Source organism: Rhinolophus sinicus, chromosome 1 (assembly GCF_057876585.1).
Source record: "Rhinolophus sinicus isolate RSI-liver-muscle chromosome 1, RSI-T2T, whole genome shotgun sequence".
Classification (NCBI taxonomy): domain Eukaryota; kingdom Metazoa; phylum Chordata; class Mammalia; order Chiroptera; family Rhinolophidae; genus Rhinolophus; species Rhinolophus sinicus.
Window position 1 is genome coordinate 75,022,429 of NC_142501.1, and position 26,868 is coordinate 75,049,296.

Sequence of the window (26,868 nt, forward strand, 5' to 3'; positions counted from 1 at the left end):
TACTAAGCTTAATATAATTAGTATTCAATGGTGAGCTTTATGTGGACATTCTAGTTCATGTTATGATTGTTATAATAGTAAAATTAGAAATCATGTGGTAGATGATATTACATAGTCTCCACTAAAGTATGTTGAAGTGAAATATTATATGATTATTTTCTGAGTCTCTACTAGACCAAGACTATGAAAGTGATTACAATAAAATCAGTTTCTTTTCAAAAATAATATGACCTTACCCTATAACTGAAGAGGAAATTGCAATGCTAGGGGATTCCATGGCAACTACGACGACGACACTACTAAGAAACAGTAAAAATTCACTTGCTCTAGTATGCAATTAAAAAATAATTTTTATTTCAAATTGAAGGTTGGTCTCTTCGGTTGTTTTCTATCAGATAGCCAAAAACTCAGGCCTTTATAACCTCTGCCTAGAGACCTACCTCCAAGGAAATTTGCCTGTTTTAAGGAATTAGTTCTAAGGAACTAATCTTGATTGTATTATTTTTGTCAATGAAAATTAGTTGCCATTCACATTAGACACCTAAAGGATCAAAGAGTAGAAACTGAGAAAAGAGCTCGCTCATGTTCTTGTCTCACTTGTTCGGCTGTTATTCTATTCACTATGTCATTTCATGGGTGAAATGAGAATCTTTTTCAAACCCAAATAAAACAGTCTCAAATTTTTAAGTGAAATTGTATTGCAGTCTCCCCCAAATATCTAATGCTAGAGAGCCCAACTACTTTTCTCTACTGAGAAATTTAATATGATAACTATATATTCCCTATGTAATTTGATGGATACTCTCCCTTTCTCTCAAATATATTTAGGTTTTTTAAACATCTTTGAATTCTTTGAATAAACCATTAATTTAGAATTTTATAAGATTGCACTTATGGTCATTTTAAGAAAAATAATATTTTTATCAGAATTAGGTGGTTGTTTTTTTGCCAGAAGTATCTTATTTAGCACCTTTTCTCCTCTGGTCTTTTCTATTATCAATTTGTTTTCATCCTTTGATCGGGGAATCTGAGTCTTGTGTTCTTAAACTATGACTTCATATGTATTCACTTTCAAAATGAAAATCATATTCTCTTCTTTGAAATTCTTACCAATTCCAACTCCCACACATTTCAATCTAAGAAATAGCTTTTGAAATGTGTTTTCTCCACAAAGTTTTTTTTTTTTTTTCTTTTTGACCTTTTGAATTAAAGAAGTGCTGTCCATTTAAAGAATTGAAGGGGGAAGGGGAGATGGTAGAAGAAGGTAAAGGGGGTCAAATATGTGGTGATGGAAGGAAAACTGACTGGGTGGTGAACACACGATGTGACATATAGATGATGTATTACAGAATGGTACACCTGAAACCTATGTAATTTTACTAACCATTGTCACCCCAATAAATGTAACTTTAAAAAGGCCAAAAATAAAAATAAAATAAAGAATTGAGAGTGAGGCTATTTGAGTTAACATGGACCTTTGTATTCCCAAGTCATCACATAATGTCTTTTAGCTATCCCCCTGGTATTCATCTCTTAACTTAGATAGTCACTCAAATTTTGTTGATTCTAATTAATAGAAAATGTATCTCTCAACTTTCATGACCTGTAGTTTTATTTCCCACCTAATATAATTCTCTGTGAACTATGTAGCTATTCAGAGATAAAAATAGTGTGACAAATGTTTTATGCTTCTTATAAATATATACTGAAAGTATCCAACTATAGTAAATTATCTTATGGAGATGAAACTGTTATGTTGATTTTGGAATCTTTTGTTTAATATAAAAAGAATGATATTCAGGTAAAATTTCCAGGAGAACTGATGAAACTTTAAAAGGTTGCACACTGAACATTTCTTGAAAAGGCTCCTATTTTTAAGGCTTTTTGTTGTTCTAAGATTAGATACATTAAATTACTTTTAGAACGCAAAGATACTTCAATAAATCAGTTAATCCAATCTTCTCCCTTAGGGTAAGTATTGTGTTACCCCATTTACCAATGAAGCAATTAAGACAAAGAAAACTTATTTGAATTGCTTCAGGTGACACACATCTATTAAGTATTAGAGAAATGTCTAGAAAATAAGTTTTCTACCTTCTTAAAGCCATTTCTAGCACTACAGGGACTTAGTTGCAAGGGAAAAACAGGATTCAGATACAGACAGACCTGAATTGAGATCTTGGTTCCACCACTTACTAACTCTAAAGAAGTTGTGAACTGAGTTTGCTAATATGTAAACAGAGATTTAACACCTACCTCAACATGTCCTTGTGAAGCTGAATGTGAAAAATATATGCAATCTGCTGAGTTTAGCTTATTAAATAACATTTTTTTTAAAAAATCATGCTATTTCTCCAAAAATAGGCATATAACCTCCCATAATGAATCCTTGAAGAGGGCAGTTTTCATGTGAATATAAAGATCCAGGATACCTCTGAACCAATCTGTACTGATGTTTATATTTGTACACTCTTTTTATTTGGTTGGTGCAAAAGTAATTGCAGTTTAAAAGGTTAGAAATGTTTGCAAAAACCGCAATTACTTTTGCACCAACCTAAAGTTTACCAGTAAGAAAGACAGAGATGAAGATGATGTCTTGAGAATAAGTTTAACATGAGAAATTGCTTGGTTTCTATTTTATCTCTACATTGTTCCCCAAGTAGATATTAAATAGAGGACTGAAGACCACTTCTTCTAGGCTATGGTTTTGTCATGGCTGGCCCTGAACTTCCAGCTTGATACCTTCTCATGGTACTAAGTTAAACCCAAAATACAGCAAAGCACTCAAGTTGAGCCAATCAGCATATCTCATTCCATATCCCAAGATCCCACTTATTTGTTCAATAACACTTTGCTGGATTTGACTTTGCAGCAAACCAAGGCTTAAATAAATCATTTTCTCTCCTTCAGCCTTAAATCTGTATATAGAATTGCTGCTTCGCTCTCCCTGCCTAAGCTAAAACAATTTGGAAAGCTGAGTCAACTTACTTTCATTTCTTGTCATTTCACCAACACTCTCTATCCTGGTAAGACATGTGCAGTTTTTACAGATACCTTGGAGCCACTTCTAAAATGATTTGGTCGGCTTCTTTTTATAAAGTCAGAAATTATGCAAGTATCTACTTTATCTAAATATTCTCCATTGTTTCTAATTGTGGAAGTGCCAGAATCTATATAGAAATCAAAACCCTTTGAAAATAGTGCAGTTCTTTTCTGTTTTCTCTCCTTTGTGCTTCCTCCTTTTTTGTACTCGGTGCTGCCCACAGACACACTAATTCAAGCCATCACTGACCAGCTTTTTACAGGGATATTGCCACCAACGTCTTGATTCGAACATAGAATTATAAGAAACATTGTGCTTGCTCTGTTCTGACAAAGCTGGAAAAGTTGGACCCTGCTCACCTCCGCAGTGAATCAGACTGAAATGGCAAGCTTATTTCAAGTCATAGTTTCAGGTGCCTTTAAGGATATTTAACTACGTAGAACTTCCAAGTTTGGGGGGAAAAAAAAAAAAAAAAGGTATACGTTTCATTTCCACATGCTAGGTCCTTGGCCGCTCTTCGCAAAAATGCCTAGGAAATAGGACAATGAGAAGAAAACAAAGTAAGGACTTCACAGTAGTCCCAGGACCACCAACCATGCTTGGTGGCCAAGGAGTCATTTTGGGTAGCTGCCAAGGAGCATTCTAGTTCATTTTCTGAGCTCAGGGTATATCCTGCCCATCTCCATCAGCCGATGAGCATTTATTTTGCACTTACTCAGTTTTAACTCATTTTATTGTAGGAAAGCACGAATTGCAGAACATGGCCTTCTCTAGTTATCAATTCAAAATTAGCATAGACGTAACTGGGGAAAACAATGAGATCATATATAAATGAAGGATAAATTAGGTGTTATAGAATGTAAGTGCTCTGTAAGGTTTTAGGAAAGAAAACACTTGAAAACAGAGTTGATTACTGTAGGCTTCATGGAGGTGTCAGCAATTGTGCCTGGTGGGTCTTGAATTAAATATCATTTTCTGGAATTAAGTATAGACCCTAAGAGTTTCTTCAGCTTTCTCTCCTCTAAGATGGGCAGTGCCAATTCTGTGACCTTGTAGTAAGAGAGAATTTACATAAACTCCTGCCATTTTATGGCTTCTTTTGAACACTCTATATTACTGTGCACTTGGGGACCCTAGATATGAAAGCAGGGAGTGTGTAGTCACTTTAATCATAATAAAAGGAACATAAAGATTTCTACATCTGCATGTCTGTATCAAAAGAACACGAAAATGTCACTTCATACTTACCAAAACCATTAATCACCTTTTGCATTCTCTCTTCTATATTAAAGTCTCTTTCAACGGGATTTATTTTCCATTACTTGAATCAATGCACTGTTCTTTTATTCTTTTTTTTTCTATTTTCCCCCATTTTTCTTCATTTAAAACCCATATGAGGCTATTCTCTTCTATAAAAATGTTCACAGTTGCTCATTTTAATAAGCAGAACCATTACAGAAATAAGAGCTGGAGGGCACCTTGGAGAATCACCTTTTCCCACTCTCTCATTTCACAGCTGATAAAATTGAGGTCAAAATAGATTAAATGATTTGCCTAAAGTCACACACTAGATAGAGGCAGAAACCAACTAGGATTATATGACACTAAATTTTACTTTCATCAATGTACAATATTATTCATTCAACAAATATCTATTTACATGGCAGGCACTATTCTAGGGACTGGAGACTCGTAGGGGCTCCTATAGGCCATTGTCACTAGTGTTTCTGCAGGGTTCTCCTCCCTTAAGTATGCTCACCGTGACTTTGTTATACCTTTTTATTTTAATAGTTTTCTTTCTTCGTGCTTTGATAAGGTCCTTATCTTCACTGAATCCCAATTAACCTCCCCAAGCTTCTCATTTAATTAATTCCCATCCTCCTTTTCAACATACAAACTGGCTCTCCTGACTTAGTGCCATTCTGCCTCATTATCTACCCCCCATTCTAAAACAATTATTTTGAATATAATGAAAATGTTAAACATGGTTGAACCCAGTATGTGATTATTGTCACTGCAACTGCCAACAAATGTTGTAGTATGTTTCGACTGGGATAACAAAGTGTCACAACAGAACAATGAGTAGACCCTTCATCCTGCCCCCCCTTTTTTCAATCTTGGTTGGTAAATATTTCCTTCTATCCTAATGAGGAGAGGCTTGCAGGCTTAAGCCTCTTAAGTGGCTGTACACACAAGAGGAAAAAAAAGAGAAAAAATTATTTGCCCTAATTACGAGGCACAATCTTTTGGCCTCCATCCTTCCTGTCAAGGAAACTTCCTATTCCATATTACTGACTCCCTGTCAGGAACATCATAGGGACCTGTAGCGATTCCATTTATTTATGGAACATTTGTTTGTTCACTCTGTTACTTGATGAATTATTTTCCTTTTATTGCCTAATGCCCTCCAATAGTCATCCAGATAAACGTCATTATTTTATATAGTTAGAGACAGAATGAAACAATCTTGTGCTTAATGAACAAAATAAATATAGAGCACACAGTTCAGTGTAATGTTTTGTAGAGATACTGGAAAATGGCACTTTGTTATTTTAATAGTTTTCCTGTCTCTTTTTGGATACTGTTTGTTTTGATATTTCATAAATTCTCATAAAAAGTTGCAAATTAGTATAAGAAGTTCTTCTGTGCCCTTTACCTAGATTAACTAATTGTTTTCATTTCATCCTAGATCATTTTCACTGTCTCATAAAATATATACATACATTATACACATAATATAATACGTATATATGTGTGTATACATGATTCATATAGTTTTACGAACCATTTGAGAATAAGTTGGAGACACAGTATACTTCATTGTAAGTACTTAAGTACTTTAGCATATATTTCAGTGTGTTTGCTAAGAATAGGACATTTGCTTACATCACACAACACAGTTATCAATCACAGGTAATTTACCGTAGATATAATACCATTATCTAATTCATAATCCACATTCACATTTCATCAATTGTCACAATACTGTTTTTAATAGCTAATTGTGTTTATCCCCCATTGGTCCAGGATCTAATCTAGAATCATATGATACACTCAGTTGTCATGCAATACTTTATTTTTGTTGTTACTTAAAAGCTTACATTCAGTCACTAATGAATGGCCTGGATTGGCATAGTGTCTCTATTTTAAAGTAATCTCTGCTTGCTGTCTACTGTTCCCAGAAAAAGAATTTAAGCCAAAAGATGTCTTAGAAATCCCTTAGGATTAGTGATATCTGCGCTGAGGGAATGGCACATCAACTTTGTATCTATGTTCTAACCACAAGATTTGTCATTTCAATAGTAGGGAGCCCAAGAAAGAGAAAATTGGAGTTTAACAACATTTTACAATTTTGACATTTAAAACTTGGGCTAGGGATTCTGTTGACATTTCAGTCCAACTGGCACTACAGGAATATGAGTAGTGTTTACAAGGGGCCTTGTTGGAAGGATTCACAGGGCACGTTCTAAATCCAACCCTAAATAAGTATTTACCTTAGTGCAGTGTTAGGAAAAACTCAATTAAAATCAATATATAGTCATCAAAATGAAGCATTTGAGATATTTAAAACCAAGTGTGGATGTAAATATTAATTGTCATTCTTGAAAGTAAGTTTGGATATAAATATTAATCATTTGTCATTCTTGAAAGTAAGTCCCCTTTCAAAAACACAGCTGTGCATTTTTAAGTGTCTACCATTAAAAGGAATAGTTTCCTTCCCCCACCCATAAAAATTACAAGAAAAGGCAAGGATTTGTAGTACTTGTACTGCCTGAAGCATGCAGTGTTTTGTTTAATTCTGTAATAGAATTATGGTTAGGGATCCAAAGCTTCAGCAGTTTGATTTCTAGCCACTGTTGAGTAGTAATCCCTAAGTCTCAGATAATTTTCTCTTTTCTCATGTCAGGCCTGCTTCTAAAACTGGATAAAAAGAACATGAGTCATCAGCTTCACTGACTATGAGTGCATGGAATGTTTTGTGAAAAATATATAAACCTACTTAAACTGATGCTTATTTTTTTTTTTTTTTTAGAATTGTATAAACACATAAAAGTACCAAGGCTCAATACTAGACAATGTCTGAATCAGACCAACAGATAACCCATGGTATTACTGAAAAGCCAGATCGATGACAAAGTATGCATGTCAGTAGTCAGCCCATAGATTAAAAGTAAAAATGTAGTTTGTCCCCTACAGTAGAACAGGCTTGCCCATTCATCCTTGTGATAGATAGGTATGCATGCAAAACCAAACTGAAATCAAATCCCTGCAGATGGTTCATAAGTCACAAAAACTGTTTAATCCTTTCACTGCATCCCTTAGGGAAGCCTGCCCCTTGGTAGGCAATAATGTACAACATGCAGAATGTCAAGTGTTCCCTTAGTTTTTTTAGTAGAAAGCTTTCGTTTTCTCTACCAGGTTCCAACCCGCCCCCCCCCCCCCAAATTTCTTGTAAAGGACTCTTGGTCACTCTGCTACTTTAATATGTACATCCATAGAATTATCTCGTAGTTGTTTTAATAGGAAAAGTGTCAATGTACTGAAACTATATATATAGATATCTTACCTAAAATTGACTGTGGCTCAAAGTCGTGTTTCAAGAGGCAGCCAGACAAATCTATGTGCATTTCTATGGCGCTCTTTGTAATGGCTTTTACTAGAAAACAGCTGAGTTTCAAGCAGGAATTAATATGAAAGCAGACCTTGGAGGCTTAACCACCGAGCAGATGCAGTAAATGCAGCTTGGAACTATAGCTGTCACTTCAGATCTTTTCCACTGATTACCTGTGTGAGTCAATCGCCAGAGCTGCTGGCATTATAATATTTTGGTTGAATATGGAGAGTGTACGAACTCTTAAAACAGGTTAACATGCCTGTTATGAACTTATTTTTAAATATTCTATTCTTTCTTGATTTTCTCTCTACCTAAATTTTTTGAAGAGTACAAATAATAAGAACATATGCAAAAGATAATAAGAACATATGCAAAAGGTACCTGTCCCCAGCACTGTGAAATTTTTTATTTGTGAGTTGTTAACTTGTCAAACCAAATCAGAATTTCGTGATCTCTTTATTACATTAAAGCAATTCCTGATATTGACTCTTAGGAAGGACTTAATTGTGTTATTTCCAAACTAAAAGTTGTACTTTTTTCTGCAATAACATGAGATTAATTTTCTCCTGATGGACTTATTTTATATACATAATCTACTACCTATCTAGATCTAAATTGATCTAGCTATCTATGTATCTATCTCTGCTAAATAGTATTAGGTTATATCTGGACATTGATTTGGCTCTGAAAATAGGCAAATATGTGTAATATACTGAAGTGATCCTAACATTAGTGAAATTCTAAAATTCAAAAGTAACATGATATGTATAAGGTTGATTTATAATAATCATTGATATTCAATATAGCAACAGGCATTTAATTGACTAATAATTGTATGATTATTTAATGAATATAATAATGTAATAGTCTCTAACAATGTCTGCCTAAATTAGTATCATTTCAATTTTCAAGGTGAAAAACCATGATACGGGAAACATAATTAACTTTTCTGAAAAACAGTATATAAACTTACCACAGAATCTTGATCTCTAGCTCTTCAAAACAACTTTAAAATCCTTATCTATCTATCTATCATCATCATATGTATATATGTATGTATATATGTATGTATATATGTATGTGTATATATATATGAATAGATAATGGAAATACTAACGGTGCATATATATATATATATATATATATATATATATATATGACATTATACTGTATTTGGATTATGTATTGCAAGATTTTTAAGTTGAAATATTGAATAATAAAATTAATCAGTTATATTTATGACCATCTGAAATGATTCTGAACTATGTATGGTCTCCTAACCACTGTGCATATTGTTTTCCTTTTAGAAAACAAGAATATAAAAGAAAACAGACACCAAAATCCCCCAGAATTTCTAACAGAACAGTAAGTACTTTAATGATACAATAATTATAGTAGAGTTTCTATACAATTAAAAGAGCTTATAAATTTCTTTTACAGAAATATTCCTTTCTGTTTTCAAAAATAAGAAATTAATATACTAGGCAAATGGAGCCTTCTACAACTCAATTTCAATTTACTGGAGTAAACTGAAAATCATTTATCATACAATTAATCCTTTTAGATAAGAGGCCAAGGTAATCCTTGTGATATATCAATGTGGCAGAAAATGGTTATGTTGATTACACCATATCTTTTGACTAGCATCATATCATGTTAAAATCTAACAAAGAAAAAGTAGTAAGTAAAATTTAATCAGAATGCCTCACATTTGTGTATATGATAACAAAATTGATTCATTTTAAACAAAATTTTGAACAGAATCAATATGCTTAGTGTGTTTGGTATGTTTATAAGCGTTAAGTTGGAATTATAAAAAATGGCAACCATCTGCAGGCTTAAAATCTATGGCTTTATTTCATTAGTACATTTCTTTTCAATCTTCTCATAACTGCACTATGACATGTCTTTCCTTACATAGTTATTATTAGATAATAATTGTTTTCCTAAATGTTTTTATTAAACAAAATTAAATGTATTCCTGATATAATTTCATGGTAAAGTTCGTGTGTGTGTGTGTGTGTGTGTGTGTGTGTATATCTCAATGGAAAGGATATGTGGTAAAAAAATGCATAAGTAATTTTTCCAGGTTGTAGGTACACAAATTACACTTAATAAAATTTTTGAGTTTCCAAAGAACTTTAATGCATAAATCACATCTTAATTTAAATAATTAAATATAATTAACCATGGTTATGATATAAATCTAACATCTTAAATCTACTTTATTTATTGGAAGTATTAGAGAAGCAGGGAGAGAAGGATGTTTCTTTTACTACCCTGTCTGAATATTTATTATTCAAGTGCAGCATCACTTTACATAAAACACTCTATCTCACTTTTTGCTGTAATTATGGATGGCCATATACTTTAAATTTTTAAATCAGAAATTTACAAAACCCAAAATTTTCAAAAACGTTTCCTTCATTTAAAAAATAAACTCCAAATATGTGAAATGGTGTTTTGAGGTGACGGAGCAAGTTATGAACAGGTTTACATAGCTCTGGGTGCAAGAAAGAGCATTTAAAAATCAGATTTTTTATCATGTAACAAGAAAACTCTGCTAATTTAAATGAATTGCAAGGTATGAAATAAATGAGCAATTCCTTTTTGACGTATTTTTTTACCATTAAAAAGTTGAATATTTCAATGACAGAACCATACAAATCTGTTTTAAGCTCTTTATTCAAAAGCCAGATAACATCTACCCTACCCCCTCACAATTTCTTAGCCATCTTGTAATTTCACTGTTAAAAGCCATCTGTGACTGTTTTCTGATCTAATTTATCTATAAGTGACTTGATCTATTATTCAGGTGTGACTTATATAAGTGATTTGATTTTAATTGTAATTTGCATAATTGTATTGAAATAGGATTTAGTACGGCATTCTTTGGAGGGAACTGACACAAGTAATGAGATCTGCCCATTTAGAGTAATCCTAAAGAAAATAATGTACATGTTTCAAGAAAGAAATCATGCCTTTTCTTGGTGTGTTTGTGGTTTGGGGCAGTATTTTCTTTTAGGCTTTGTCTTTTATTTAACAACTACATGCTACATCACTCATCAGTAACTGTAAGGAAAAATGACTCTTAACTCGAACCCAAATAATAAAAAAGTGTTATTCCTTGAACATTTTATAAAATGCTTATGAAAGAAAATACTCTGAATTAAAATAATACTGTCAAAACATAAACATCTTAACATATTCTTAATCTCCAAAGAGTTCATGAGTTAGATGTGTCAGCACATGGAATAAAGCATGATACAAGTTGATGATATTGGATAATACAGTGAATATTTCTCATCTTTATCATCTACAGAATTTGTCCCAATGTTGCAAGCCCATGAATAAATGAGTTTTTACAATTTATATTTGAATCAAATCTTTTAAGTGAAAGATTTTTTTAGCATAGGAAAGTTGTACTAACCTCCTATAATTTTTCCTCAAAGCCCATAGCTTAAAAACAATTGGGTAATTGATTAAAATATTACCAAGGATCTTGAGAGTACACTGAACTTATATTTCACAAAAAAGTTTTTGTGCTCAAAAAAGTTAAAGGGTAAGGAAAGATAAGAAAAGCACCATTGGAAATTGTATTTTAAAATAATTTTTCTCTCGATTGCTGAACACTCAGGGGTACTTTCAAGAACTCCATGGGTCAGCTCTCTACAGACTCTGAAAACACTCGATTATAATAATAACAAAGGGACATTTAAAAATACATCCAGAAGCTCAGGCATGCTTCTTGGAAACGATTCACATTATCCTATATTTGCTAAACCTCTTTAAATATTACCAGGAGTTGATGTTCTCACTCAAAGAATGGCTATTATTAACAATCTTGCTTTCCTGGCACACCAAATAGAAGAAGTATTCAGTAAGAAAAGTCCTAATAGAAAGCAGATTTTAACTAGGAAAGCATTTTGTGATTCATTAGAGAACAGATATTATTTGCAAATGCCCCTCAGAAGCTTAATTGAGTCAAACCTTTCTCTATTCCAAGTAACAAGTCCTTGTAATCAAAAAGTATAGACGTGTGTGTAATAGTAGCATAAAACTAGGAAAAAAACGTATCTATTCAGTCCAATATATTCTCATTTTATAGACATTACCTCCTCTAATATCCTTATTTATAGAGGGCCAGATAAGTCATTTATCTCAGCACTCAATATCTAGTGGCAGAATCAAGAAAAATTCTGGCTTAATTAACCCACTATTTTTTTCTATCTGCCGTATTACCTGAAAGTGCTTATATAAAAAATGAGGGTCTCAGATTGGTTCAAGAAGCTGCTTCTCAAACTTTAAACTTCTTTCAACCAAAACTCTAATGAAAATTTATACAAATAACTTTGCCTAGTCTTTACCTGCCCAAAACTTTATTTTGATATAGCTCATTAGTATAATATTTATAGTGGAAAGAATTATGTACATATATATAGAGAGAGAGAGAGGGAATTGGAGTCCTGGCTTCAGCCAACTCCCCCTCTCATAGTGCAGAGTTCCAGAGCATAGGAGAAGGTAATGACATTCAAGATCATACAGCTACAAAACTACTAGATAATAATACATATGTACATAAAATCTGTCATCAACAACAGATAAGCAATCACCTCTTTGCTTCTCTGTTTTCGTATCTGGATAACGAAAAAGAATCTTCCCAGTCTACTCCCCAAGACTCTGTGAGATCATATTAGCTATATAATGATCACTGCAGTGATGTTTAAATATAAATTTTGGCTATCGAATTGTTGTATAAAACCTTACATTATACTACTGTAAGAGAACGTTTTGTGAAAATTTGCCTTTACTCTTTCGGGAATCCCATATGTCATTTACAAGAGTGTGTGGCTGCTGATACCGAAGTGGTTGATTGATTTGTTTTAGACAATAATGGTCATCCAGAAAAAAATTCCCTTTTCCTTAAATTTATAATTGACCCTCAATCCTGGTCAGCTTTCTCACACATAGATCTAAGAGAGTTCTTATATAAAAGGAAGAGAGCTAAGAAAGGAAAGGGAACATTTATTGGGCTCTTAGCTTATGTCAGATGTTTTAGTAATCATAAGATTAAATTTTATTTAAGTATCAAAAGAATTCTTCCTATGTTATTACAGTTTCATAGACGATGAAAATGCAAACTGAAAGCTTTACAAATTTAGCCTAATCAGTAAGCAGCAGAACCACCATTTGAACTCAGCTCTGTCTGATTACCCTTTTCCAAGTTATCACTCTTAACTAAACACAGCACAACTGGTAAAGGCAAGACATATTTCATTTTCCTATATAAATGATGGCATGGTGAGCGGAGGTAAAAGTACTGACTGTATCACTTTTTAAAATGTCTTTTGTCTATGTAAAATACATGTGATGTGCCTATGATGTTACTTTTCTTTATCACCTATCAATAAACATTAGACTGTATTGTGTATATTTGTCCTTCAGATGCTAAAATTAAACCTTGATAGGAGAATGTAATTATTAAAAACAGCTATCTTTCGATAGAAAATTCCCTTTAAAATCTTTGGTACAACTTTGGAAATTCATTCTTTTGTATATTCCTCATTCTTTATTTAACAGATGCTATTGAGTACCTACTGTATACATTGTCCTAGCTGCTAGAGACACAGAGTGAACAAAGCACAGTCTCTTCATCAAGTAGCTTATAGAGTAATTACAAATATTGGAATATTCACTTTATTAAGAGACTAGTACTACTTTGGTTTATATTAATAAACTCTCTTTTTTAAGATATTCATCTGATGAATAATGGTCAGAATCACTATGTTTTTGTTTACCAAATGATTCAGAGTTTTGTCACTTTCTGTGGAACATTGGGAAAGATGGGTTTTCCACAACAGTTATCGTTCATGACAAAGCTAAAGCTAATCCATGTTTCATGACTTAGGCTATTTTCTAGAATACTAAAGAAGGAAACTTCTACAATCTTATGATAGCATACTTTGGGCTTTGGAAACTCATCTTCTGTGTTCAAATCCCAGCTCCACTATTTATTTGAGCTACAAGACGTAGAGCAATTTAACAGTCCTCTATATGTTTTAATTTCTTCATTGAGTGATTGTAATAATCATACGAGTTAAAGATATACAGAGATTTTATTTGTTTATATAGCAGTTAATAGTTTGTAATAGCAGTTTATATCTTGTTAATAGTCAGTGTTGTATTAAAGTTAGCTATTATAATTAATAAATAAAATTCAATCCATGACTTCTAGAAGTATTAATCTTTGATTTGGATGTTCTCGTTGATATTAGTTTATTTTATTTTGAAAACGTCATCAACTTTCATGACTCTGAAATATAACTTGTGTATTTGCAAAAGAGATGAAGTGGGAATGCCTTAAAATCAGTCAAGTCTAAAATTAATAAGACTTTAAAACAAATGATTCAGCTGTCTGAATAATTAATGCTAATTTTGATCTGCTCTAACATTCTGATTTATTTACTTATTTTTCTTTACCAGAGCATTACTTTGGGTTGCGTTATTTATTTGCATAATTAAGATTGTTGGCAGTGAATGAAGGAGCTGTGTTCAAGTCCTATTTCTGCCTCTTACTGGCTTTATGATCTCAGGAAGACAATTTAACCTCTTTGCCTCAATATCCTCTTCTATAAAAATGAAGCTAATGAAGTCTATGTAAAGGTTTCATATGAGAATTCCAATAGAGTTGACCCTTGAACCACACAGGTTTGAACTGCTCAGGGCCACTTATACATAGATTTTTTTGTTTTGTTTTAAATAAATATACAGTAGGACCTTCATATTCTTGGGTTTCGCATCCACAGATTCAACCAACTGCAGGTCAAAAAAAATATTTTCAGCTTGCAGTTGGGAAGCCGTGGATGTGAAGGGCCAACTGTATGAATTGTTCTACACCATTTTATGTAAGGCACTTGAGCATCATGGATCTTGGTATCTGCAGTGGGTCTGGAACAATCCCCTGTGGACACCAAGGGACAACTGTTGTTACATTTTTAGGGATTTTCTATTGAGCGGGGGTTGGTGCCCCTAACCTCAGCCTCATTCAAGGGTCAACTGCACATGTTTATTAAGTGTTTATTACAGAAGTTAATACAATGTCATCAGCAAATAGTAATTCTGTTGTGATATTTGCCATTAAAGGCAACTCCTTTGCAATATTAAGAAGGCATTCTTTTAAAATTATGAAACATATACAAGTCTGCAAGGAATAAAGAGGAAGGAAAGTGTGAAGGAAAAGGAAAGTAGAGGATAGTTAGAAATCTTGAATGCAAGATGAAATTAGGTTTTGATACACTAGGATATAGGCATGCTCTGGGAGGAGTCCACCATCAGCTCTCTCCTGAAGGCCTCTTCCTCCTTAAAGCATATACTGAAATTAGAAAAGGTCAACAACAGCATGACACCCTTTCAGAGAGGTCAAAATTAAGACTTGAGACATTCTGACAGTCTTCATGGCCCTATAAGGAAGCCGAGTCAGTATGCATTATGACGTGATGGATACCAAAAAGGTGTTCTACCCTACCGTGAAATTACTTCCTTTGGAGTCAAAAATGGAGTTATTGTCTCCAGAGAAAACAAATCTAACAAACTATAAACTGTTCAAGTTTCCAGAAATAAATTACATTCAACACATGTTATTACATGCACCATGTTTAAAGGACAGTTTTATACCACTATATGGCAAATGATACTCTTCTTTAAAAAATTGTAAATAAAATTTTGTATGTGATATCTGCAATTAACATGACAAAATTATTTTTTCACCAAGGAAATCTCAAACCACAAAAATTGCTTATTTTGCCCCTTCCCCCCCATGATAAATAATATTTTGAATTTCCTCCTCGTTTTAGTACCTCAATTGTTTTCAGTTAGTAAATTTTCATATCCACCATTTTCATTTGACTTGATTGTTTGTCATTCTTTTGCAAATACCATTAAATTCCTTCATAATACTGTCATAGATTACCTATGCTAACATCACTACCCCTTCTAATGTCAAATATTGTTCTGCCTCTGAAGATAAGTATATCCCAATCTTCATAATAACTGTCCATATAGCAACAAAATATAATTTATGGTAAATATTATTTCTCTCCTGTCTTTAAAATAGAATCCTTACATAAACTACAATTCTCTTCCTAGTATAAAATATGAGAAATCTGGTTCAGCATATGCTCCATTGTACATTTGAGCAATTTATGTTCCCTGTTCTTATGGTTAATAGGAATTGCTTAACCCTGCTATTGTTTTTATTTTCCACTTTCAAAAGAATCTGGCAAAGCCTGTGTTTATGAATTGTACAAAATGTTTCAGAATGAGAAAATAATGTCTCTAAACAAATGTTCAAACTGCATTGGTTTGCTAATTCAATGACCCCCATAGTGATATTACATAAATTTTCAATAGTCTGAAATGTTTTGTAAGAAATCATTCTGAGCAACAGTTTTAAAGTTCCTCAGGGTACTTGTTTATCCATTTTATCTTTGCGTTTAGCATTGACACAATTTGCCATAACATCTCCTGGAAAGTTATTTATTTTTTATTAGGTATGTAATATTTGAACTATGAGGATTGAACCTTGGATTTTTCTTTCCTTTTGTTCTTTAAAATATTTTTTTTCTAATTTTAGAGAAGGTTTTCTTAATGCCCCCAAATTATGTCTTAGAGCATTTAATACCACTGTATTTTAGAATACAATATTTTTTTATATATCTGAATTATGCCTATTAGCATAATTCTAGAAAAAAATGAGTTTGCATAATTTGTTAATTATTAACATATCCATTATTTCCATTAAGGTAAGATTTAAACAATTATCAATGTTTTACAAAAGGTAAAGCCAAATTTCTCATTAAATGAGACGGCTGAAATAATTAGAGAAAACATAGGCAGTCTCCAACCCAGGAAAGAGTTATATAACAAAATCCATTTTAAGATGTTTTCTTTCCATTTTATAAGATGGATATTTACTAAGAGAAGTTGCACAAATAAACCTGTGAAAATCCACAGTCTACGCCAAACCACAATATTTATAGCATTGGGAATGGGGACTGGGTGAGTGAGACGGAGATAGGAGCAAAATGTTTCTCCATTTTTCCTGACAATCACCAGCTAAAATTTGAAAACTAAGTACAGCTGGCTTTCCACACTGCCTCATCTATTTCTAACTTTTGCTTTTTCCTGATGTAATTCTACTTCCCATCTGATATTCTCAAGCTAAATTTTCTTTAAAGTGCTTTTGGCTTCAAATTTCCTAACACTACTTTTCTCTTGACCAAAATGCCTCAATGCAGCTGGTATGAGAAAACACCCAAGAAAAAAGGAACTAGGTCAAAGCATTCTCTTTGCTTCTCCACCCCGTACCCTCACAATGTTTAACACCAATAAAGAAATGACATAAGGGATTTTAGGCCGTGTGAGGTCCTGAAGTGCTGAACTGAGGTAGTGTGGGTGGAGACAGGACCCACAGGCCCTGGACACAGCATCCCTGTACTGCTATGAGGTGTTAACATTTCCTTCCAATCACCTACCTAGGACGCCAGAGTTTATTTTAGTACCTACGTGGTTTCCCAGTGGTTCTTGTGAGGCTTGTGAAGAGCATTTAATACCACTGTTCAATGAGGTGCAATAGGCCAAAAGCTGTTCAATGAGGCGCAATAGGCCAAAAATTATCTGTGCTTTTTTTTCTTCTTCTGTAATGTAACTTATTTAAAGTATGTGATGAAATAATACTATTTATCTATAGTTCATTTTTAAAATTTTTTGAACACCCTAAATAAAAAACATCCACTCGTGAAGTAAATATTTATAAATATCCACTCTAGATGAAGAAAATTATTTTATGTGTACCATTGCCTTAGTTCAGGCTGTTATAATAAACTCTCACAGGCTGGGGAGTTTACAAACAATAGACATTTACTTCTCACAGTTCTGGAGACTGGAAGCCTGAGATCAGGGTACCAGCATGGCCGTGCTCTGGTGAGAGCTCGTCCAGGTTACAGGCTTCTCTTTGTTTTATCCCCCCAGGGCGGAAAGAGTGCTCCCGGGGGTCCCTTTTTCTAAGGTTACTAATCCAGTTCATGAGGGCTCCATTCCATGACCTAACCACCTCCAATGACCCCACTCCCTCATACCATCACACTGAGCATTAGAATTTCAACATGTGAATTGGTGAGTGTAGACTCGATCCATTGCTACCATCTACAACCACCCATTCTATTTGACAAGTCAGATCAAGGAAATAACCTTCAAATTTTAACTGTCAGTGTTCAGCATAACTCTGAATGTAAATATGATGAATATCTTTTCAAGAATAACCCCACTAGTCATCATAACACAAATGCTATGCTCTTTCTGTGCTGGCATCAGCAATTATGGAAGTGGCACGGTGAGGCCAGGCCAGACTGTTGCATCTCATTTTGCCAGGCTATTGTCAGTCCACCCCAGCCAGCCATGCCTCTGTCCCGGGTCTTACAGCAAAACGGGTGGCCCCCTGAGAGCTTTACATGGAATGTGCCTGTGAAGTTTATATTCATATCCATATTTCATAAATGATGAGACTGAGATTCTAAGAGGCAAGCTAACGTTGGCTCTGTAACAAAGTTTATCGTTTTTGAGCCAAATACAGGCCTGGGTCTATATAATGCTGAAACCAGTATTCTTAAACACACAAATTTCACGAACTTACTCTGAAATGATGTTTGAAGAGTTTTCTTTCTTTGCATAAGAGGGTGAACCCCTGAGTATGGTCGGCAAATCATCTTTGTCTCCCAGACCCTGGCACAGAGTAGGTGCTCAATGCTCATTGAACTGAAGTGATGACTTGCTTAGCCAGATCTACCATAGTGATGGCTTTATAAAGTTCCCTTGTCCCTTATTTTTCCTTACTGTTCTACAACTAGATTAATCCACATCTGCAAACATGCCATTACAATAAGTTTTTATTTTCAAGAGCTGTATGTTTAGCTTTAGACAAATATACCATTAATTTTTGAACTTTTTTAAAATTGTGATAAAATATACAATTTACTGTTCTAACCATTTTTAAATGGTATTAATACATTCATTCATTCGTGCAGTTGTACATACAGCCATCATCAACACCTACCTCCAAAACTTTTTCATCTTCCCTAACTGAAACTCCATGTCTATTAAATAATAATCCCCCACTCCCTGGGTCCACAGCCCCTGGAAACCACCATCCTACTTTTGGTCTCTTCACTACATTAGGAAAGTCATATTAGTGGAATCCTGTAGTTTTTGTCTATCTGGGTCTGTCTTATTTCACTTAGCATACTGTCTTCAAGGTTCATCTATGTTACAGCATGTGTCAGAATTTCCATACATTGTAAGGCTGAATAATATTCTATTGTGTGTATACGTTGCATTTTGTTGGTTCATTTATCCTATAATTGATTGAATAAGGTAGTTGTCGGAAGTGGAATATTTTTGCCAATTCACTCACTAAAGATGAAAATACAGAAATGCAATGAGTTTGTGACTTCTAGAATATCTTTTTATATCATAAACCCTAAAATTAATCACAGAAAATCAGTTCAGTATAGGCAATCAGAAGAAATAGATGAGTTTAAGATAATTTAGCATTTGTGAGTCATAAATATGCCACATTTTAATTCCTCAGACGAGAATCAGCCAGTCTTCATTTGATTACCTTATGTTTTTATACACTGACTGTGCTTCAGAAGATTTGCAAAGTTAGGGGTGTTTTTAAATTACCACTTCTCTAAAAATAAGTAAGATAATAGGGAGGGTATTGTTGATTCAAATAGGAATGTATATTTATAGACTTCAACTTTTCTAATACTACCATTTAACTTCTAATCCATGTATTATGAAATATTATTGTTCAAGAATTACTGAATGAATCTTAATAAACAAAAAGGAAATGATTTACTTATCATTCCTTTATATTTTCAACAAATATTACTTCCATGCTTAGTAATAATTTTATAGCTAGAATTTATTAATTGCAAGATACACACACATACATACGTATATATCACATTATAGTGGAATGGATGAACACTCTAAAATTAATTATCGTAGTATGAAAATAAGAAATACTTGGAAGCCAGCAGGTGAACATGACTTAACACTGCCTGAAAAACTTTACAAAGGAAAGGGCATTCCATCTTGATCTTACATGACTTATTTCCATGCTGGTTTTCTACTTTGGCAATGAATCGACTTAAGCATATTAAGGTTGGTTAAGGTTGAGGCTATAATGAGATTATGAAGGTCAAGTTAAAGTATTTGAAGTTTACCTCTAGCCAATGGAAAACCATTGTTTTCATGTTTTTCTTGTTATTTTTTTCCACTTAATATTCTGTAGAAGTTTTGGTAATAGAATAGTAGCAATTAAAAAATAAGTTTAAGAAAAGCAATTCCTTTGTTAGCTTGTATTAGTCTTTGTTTTCTTTTTCTTTCTTTTTTTTTTTTTTTTTTTTTTTTAATGTCCTTGCATTGTAGAAATGAGTCAAGATTTAAGCATATGACCTTGCCTCTTTTTCAGAACCATCACTTCTTCTCAGGTGATCCTCAATAGTGTGATTCATAAAAACATTTGTTATTAAATTGTTAGTCACAAAATAGTCATGAGGATGTGAAATACAGTACAAGGAATATAACCTACAATGTTGTAAAGACTATGTAGGGTGTCAGATGGGTACTGGATTTATCGGGGGGGATCACTTCATAGATTACATAAATGCCTAACCACTGTGCTGTACACCTGAAACTAATATAAAATAATATTGAATGTCAACTATAATTACATATATAACTACATATATATATAATGTATATGTATATATATAATTTTATATATTTACCTGGTTCATGTATCTATCTATGAATATATGTGAAAAAATTAAAATTATATAAAAGCAAAAAATAATTTTAAAAGTCTGAACACTCATGGGAAAAAAAACAAAACCAAACCATTTGTTATAAAAACTAAAGCCTGCTTCCCAAGGTCTCTGTTGCTTTAAGTTACTGCTGTAGTGAGGGAATTTCACAGTGCTGTTATGCTTTGGGTTAATACAGTTGTGTGTTTTGCTCGGGAAAGACAATTCTGATACTGTCCTATTGATTCAGATGTTTTCTGACAGTAGCTGCCTACCAGGTTTGCCTTCATTGACTTTTCAATGTTCTGTTACAAATAACTTGCATGTACAATTTGATATTGAAGGACACAGAAGGTTCCCCACTGTGCATGAAGTTGGAGTGGCCCTGACCTGTGGGGTGGTGAGTGCTTATGATTCTGAAAATCACCCCCTTGTCCTGAGCTGTTGCCATAAAAGAGTTGTGTTTTCTGTTATTCTTTTTTATTCCCCTTGTTTCATTCTTCCACACATTCCAATGTGCCTCTTATGCTTTAAAGGTTTAAACTTTATTCTTAGAAATACCGCAAACTGACTGAAACTTGAACTATAAAGTCATAGGTGTTTTCTTATTTTATTTATTTTTTTAAAAATATTTGGACTCCAAGATAGCTAGAATTGTAAGTACTTATTAGTACAGTTTTAAGGAAATCTTACTTGCTTGATTTTTTTATAAAATTGTGGATGGTTAGAAATGTGTGTTACAATAAAAATAACTATCATTTATTGAATGCCTACCATTTGCCATGCTCTGTGCATTGCGATTTTCACATGTTATCTATAATTTTGACAACACAGCAAGGTAGGCATCATTACCCCATTTTACAGATGACGAACCTAAGACTTTGAGAGGTTAAGTCACTTGCCTGACATAGTAATAATTACTTCTATCTTTCTAATCACACTTGACTTTTAGTCATCTAAAATGACGGTAATATTGTTTGGATTTGCAGAGTACAATTTGCATAGAAATTTCACTTATAGTACCTCTTTCAACCTCACAAAACGGTTTTCTATACTTTGCATCCATCTTACTCTTTGTGAGACCATTTGAAGCTCTAGATTCAGAAATGGATTGTGGATTTCATTGTGCTGAAATATGATATGACCCTTTGTTAAGTCAGCATCATTTGTAATAATGGCCTCATTTCTACCACTACTAGTTTATATTTGTATTTTATGAAGAGAGAAGGCAGCTGGAGTACTTGACTATTGATGCCCTTACACAATTTGGGGGAATATTCTCACCTAGGCAATAGTTGCCTAAAGCAGAAACATGGTAATGCTTTGAGATCAAACTTCTATGTCCCAGAAAACTATGTAGAAAATATATACATAGCTATTTCCTGCAGTCTGCTACAGCATCCTTTCCCTTTAAAGACATTCCAGTTTGTGCAGTCTCTTCCCATATGGCCATATAAATCAAAGCATCCTGCTCTTTGAATAAGCATGGGAGAGAGGGGAGGAAAAGGACATCCAGCAAGACAGAGGACGCCTAACAGTGCTACACAAAGGTAATATGAAAATGGGTAGTAAGCATATTTGTCTCATTACTTACTATTAGTCCCAAAACTCAATAACATTAGATTAGATTCTCTGAAATAATCTAGGGAAGGGAAGTACAAGTTGGATAATGGGAACAACAAACAAAAAAGGTGGAAGAGTAAAGAGAGAAAAGAAATAAAGCCACATGTATGCTACCCTCTGTCCCCCCATGGGAACACAAAACCACCCTAGTCACCATTCTGGAAAGTACCACGTTCTTTCAAACACAAGAGCTTTGGCTCAAGGAGTTGACCCCCCTTTTCCTGAGCTAACCTCCTCCTAGGCTGAGGTGATTTCTTTCTCTCTTCTATATTCCCAGAGCATCTAGGACACATTTGTACTGTAGCACCCATCTGATCTGCTGGATACGAGTAAAATCAACCAGCAGTAGGGTAACCTAGCCACCTCTTCACCTCCACTACTTCAGAGAGCAATCCAGCTCTTTGAGCACAAATGCATAGCACACAGTACATAATTCTACTCAGTCGTTCAACAAACCAGACCCTGTGCTAGCACTGAGGGCTGTACTCAAAGAATGTTTGAAGAAAGGAGGAAAGAAGCAAGAGATCAAAAGTCTAGGGGTGGGAAGTAGAAGGAAGAGAAGGAAGAAAGGGAGGCCAAAGATGTAAGTAATGATTTACTCTATCACATAATATTTCATAGGAAACATAATGTTTTCTTTTAGCAAAGAAATTTATTTGAAAAAAATACATATTTCAGAGTGCTTCAGAACTCACAGTGGAGATGAGGGAAATGAGTTTTATATAAGACTAGACATCAGATCTTAGATGTATTTATTCACACGAATTTGCAAGTTTATTTTTCATATGACTAAAATATTTTCACTTTCATATATAAGAAGACAAGATCTTTGTTTACGCCTTAGCCAACAAATTTTAGAAACAGACTCTAAGTTTATATAATGTAGCAAATGAAGTGAGAAGACAAAAGAATTTTATCTGCAAATCTACAAATCACTGCATTAGAACAATCTGAATTAATGCAAAATCTACCCTATACATGTGTGAGTACGTGAATGTCTGCGTGTGTGTGTTCTTTTTGGTCTGCATGAGACTGATTATGCTAATTTATACCAGTGCTCCTAACAGGAACTAACTGCTCCCCCAGGTAAATACCATTTACTATTCATTCTCCTGCGAAGGCATTCTTTAGTTTTAGTTTCTCTTTTTTTACCCTCAGCCCTGCCTTCCCTCATCAGTCCTAAGAAAACCCTGCTTTTTTTTTTATTGCTTCTAGAGCTTTCAGGGGTTTCATACTGCCATTCTACTGTACTTCATGCATTCCAATTAGAAACCCAAGGGTAGAGTGTGTACATGAGGAGGCTTTCTTGCTCTGCTTAATGACTGAAACTTGTTTCCAATTACTGCCATACCTGTGGGCAGACAGCGTATCAAATAGAGCTGCTATTTTATGTTTCTTCCTATCTCCCTGCTACTGAAAAACAAATATCCCAGTCACAATAATTAGCAGTCACTAAAAGCAAGGAGATAAACAATAAATAAATAAATAAATAAATAAATAAATAAATAAATAAATAAATAAAACAATCTTGAGAAATACATTCAAGTGTGATACTAAAATATTTATTATATGGCTGACCCTTGAAAAACATGGGGATTGTGAGCACTGGCCCCCACCCCCCAGCACAATTGCAAATCTGTGTGTCATTTTTGATTTCCCAAAAACTTTACTAATAGCCTACTATTGACAAGAGACCTTGCAAAGAACATAAATGTTTATTAACACATATTTTATATGTTATATGTATTGTATACAGAATTCTTACAATGAAGTAAGTTAGAGAAAAGAAAATGTTATTAAGAAAATCATAAGAAAAAATTCATTTACAGTTTGGTACTAATATTAATTGAGACCATAAGTTCATGTTGTTTGTTTACAAAATGAATTGCCTATCAGTACCTATATCAATACTGTCTTCTATGATATAAAATGCTGTAGATGTTATGCATATTAATAACACTTTTCAGGATCTTACAGTTTAATTGATAATAAACAGAAAATTGAATAAGATGGTAAAAAATAGAGGAGAGAGGGGAGGAAAACTTAGTGCTCTAGCTAAAGGGTTGCCAAAGTTACAAAAGAGCAAAGTAATTATTCACAAGATAGCAAAAGAGATATTCAACAAAAATAAATTGGATTATGGATTGGAAGGAAGAAACCACACACATACACACCCATGTGCACATATGTATCACCCACACACGTGATGTACTAGTCACATACACACACACACAAAAGATGTACACAGACTCCACTGCACACATATCATACACACAAAACCACACAACTCACTTGCACATACACTCACAAGCATGCACAGCAAAGTTATGCTCCCCATTTAATTAGTTAAGGATATAAAATTTTATCAGAAGTTAACCCATAGTATCTTCACTAGATCATCAAGCACCCCAGGGAAGACTCACACCAGCCTATGACTAGACATGCAACGACACCTGTAAAGCATAATTGTTTTTGCAACAGTGGACTTTCATAGCAGTGTACAGTATCATTCTAGAAAAATCATAAATTTACAATCTATGTACTTCACATTAAGAGAAAGTGGCACATCTTTTGGTTTTCAAACTAAACTCAGTGACATCTCAAACCAAATTCAGTGGCATTTAGGCCATGCATCATGGAGGAAGAGAGAGAAGTCCGTGCCCAGGAGCCATGAGCACTACTGCATTTCCTTGTATTAAATATTATGGATTATAGTTAGTCTAATACTGAATTGATACAATGGGAAAAACAACCCTTGCCTAATGAGGGATAAGGGAAATAATGTGTGTAACATACCTAATACCATAATATGTACAAGATGCTCAAAAAAGGTAATGAAGAAGAGTAAAGCATATTTTAACCTCTTTGTCAAAACTGATGATTTCCAGCTGCTCTTGGTTTGGGTGATTTCCCTCACAAAATCCACTAACTTCAAACCAAAAAAAAGCAATTGCGTTTTTCAATTTGATCACCTTTTAATGTCCTAAGAAATATTAGTAAGGGCTACTGAGCCCACATTAATCTGTCTCTGAAATTTGAATAAAACCTTAAAACTTTCAAAGATAAATCAGAAATACACATTACATAAGTGTTACTAATCTATTTCCTCAATGCAGTCAGTACAATGTGGTTTTAGATGATATATTTATTCACAGAAACCTTCCTGCTGTGACACATAACAAGCCATTCAGGTTGTGAGAGCCACCCAACTTATAAAAATAAACACGCTTTTATAAAAGAACAGAGATTTTTCAAAATTCTTTGAAATATCAAGAAGAGGATAAGGTGATACATGTTGATAAAAGGTAATTTTGTGTTATTAAAATCATATAGCTCATACCCATCCATTCTTTAAGATTTTTTTTACAAGAAAATGTAGTCCTTATGTGTATTGAATTCATACAGTTGACTTTAAATTCTGTTTCTTGTATTAAGCAGAAAAATAGAGTTATGGAACTGTGGAATTGGAATTGGAAGATGTGCACGTCAGTGCCGTTTAAATATTAAAATATTAGGAAACTATGTGGATACATAGGCATTTTTGAGAGTCAAGTCTACGTCTTTTTTTTTTTTTTTAATTTTAACCTTTAAGCTGCTTTCCTTGGAGTCCTTTAGAGAAAAATTTATTATAAAGCTAAGATTCTATAAAAACCACAGCTTTCCAAAAGGTTTTATATGAACCTTGAAGCAAATCACTAACAAGATATGAACTCAAGCAAGGCCACAGATGATTCTAGCAGTTGGTTTGTAAGGAGACCTTGTAATGTAGACTTGTTGGGGTTTCCAGGTAAAACATCAATAGCAACTGTACTTTCATGCTCAGTGGTGTCGAAAGGCAGAGGGGAGAAGTCAGGATATTGGCACCATGTCCTGAACTTTAAAGGTTCACTGTAACTCTCCCAATTCTTTATCCTAGTATATAACCTCTCCTAGGATCAGCTGCCCTAGGCTCAGAGAAAACGGAGACGTTGTTCAAGACCACACACACCAAGTAGGAACTGACGGGGAATATGTGATTCTCCTCCACATTTCAGGGTTGAGTACAATCATTTGGCGATATGGCCTCTATCACTTCATTTTCACAAGTACGCACCCAGGCAGCAAGCCTGAAAAGAGAAATATCATGCCCAGAGCTCCTGCTACGTTTTGGATTTCGTTCTTATTAATTTGGGTTGTAGTTGCAAAAAGCCAGGCCAGAAATGACCTTTGATTATTTTATGAAACCCAAACACACTTGTCAAACCCAACCATGCAAAACGGCACAAATTAAGTCAACTTTCATTCTGATTTTGTGCCAATTGGAATGAAGCCTCTGGTGGGCTGGACAGCTCTATTTCCTGCTTTCAATTTCAGAGTCCAAATTAGTAAATCAAACTTTAAAAAGCTGTCTAAAATAATTAATTAGGTCATAATTACTCAGAAGCATATTTTATAGTGTACTCTAATCTAGTATCTGGTCTAAATGCTTGAAAAGGGTATCAGTTTCATTATTAAGGAATTAATTATAATTGGGCCTAATCCTTTGGTGATGGAGGTTGGAAAAAAAAAAATCTAGGGATAAACTGTTCACATATGTGAAGTAGATACATTGTTTTAGAGCTCAAGAGTGCTAGTTGTGCTCTGGAATTATTTTACACTTACAATATTATTCCTTTTTTAAAACCTTATAAACATCTCCCAACAAATAAATGCCTCATAGGAAAAAAGCGCCCTCTGTC

General features: G+C 33.8%; 1 protein-coding gene across 3 annotated transcripts in view; it reads left to right on the forward strand.

Moving 5' to 3' along the window:
• Positions 1-26,868, forward strand: part of SYT1 (synaptotagmin 1) — a 510,235-nt gene that overhangs the window by 155,769 nt on the left and 327,598 nt on the right. For 2 of the 3 annotated variants that reach the window (XM_074325375.2, XM_074325377.2), the window contains exon 3: positions 8,966-9,023. The exons of the other annotated variant lie outside the window; for it this stretch is intronic. The gene's annotated coding sequence lies outside the window, so the exon portion shown is untranslated. The remainder of the gene's footprint in view (positions 1-8,965; positions 9,024-26,868) is intronic. 3 annotated transcript variants of the gene reach the window in all.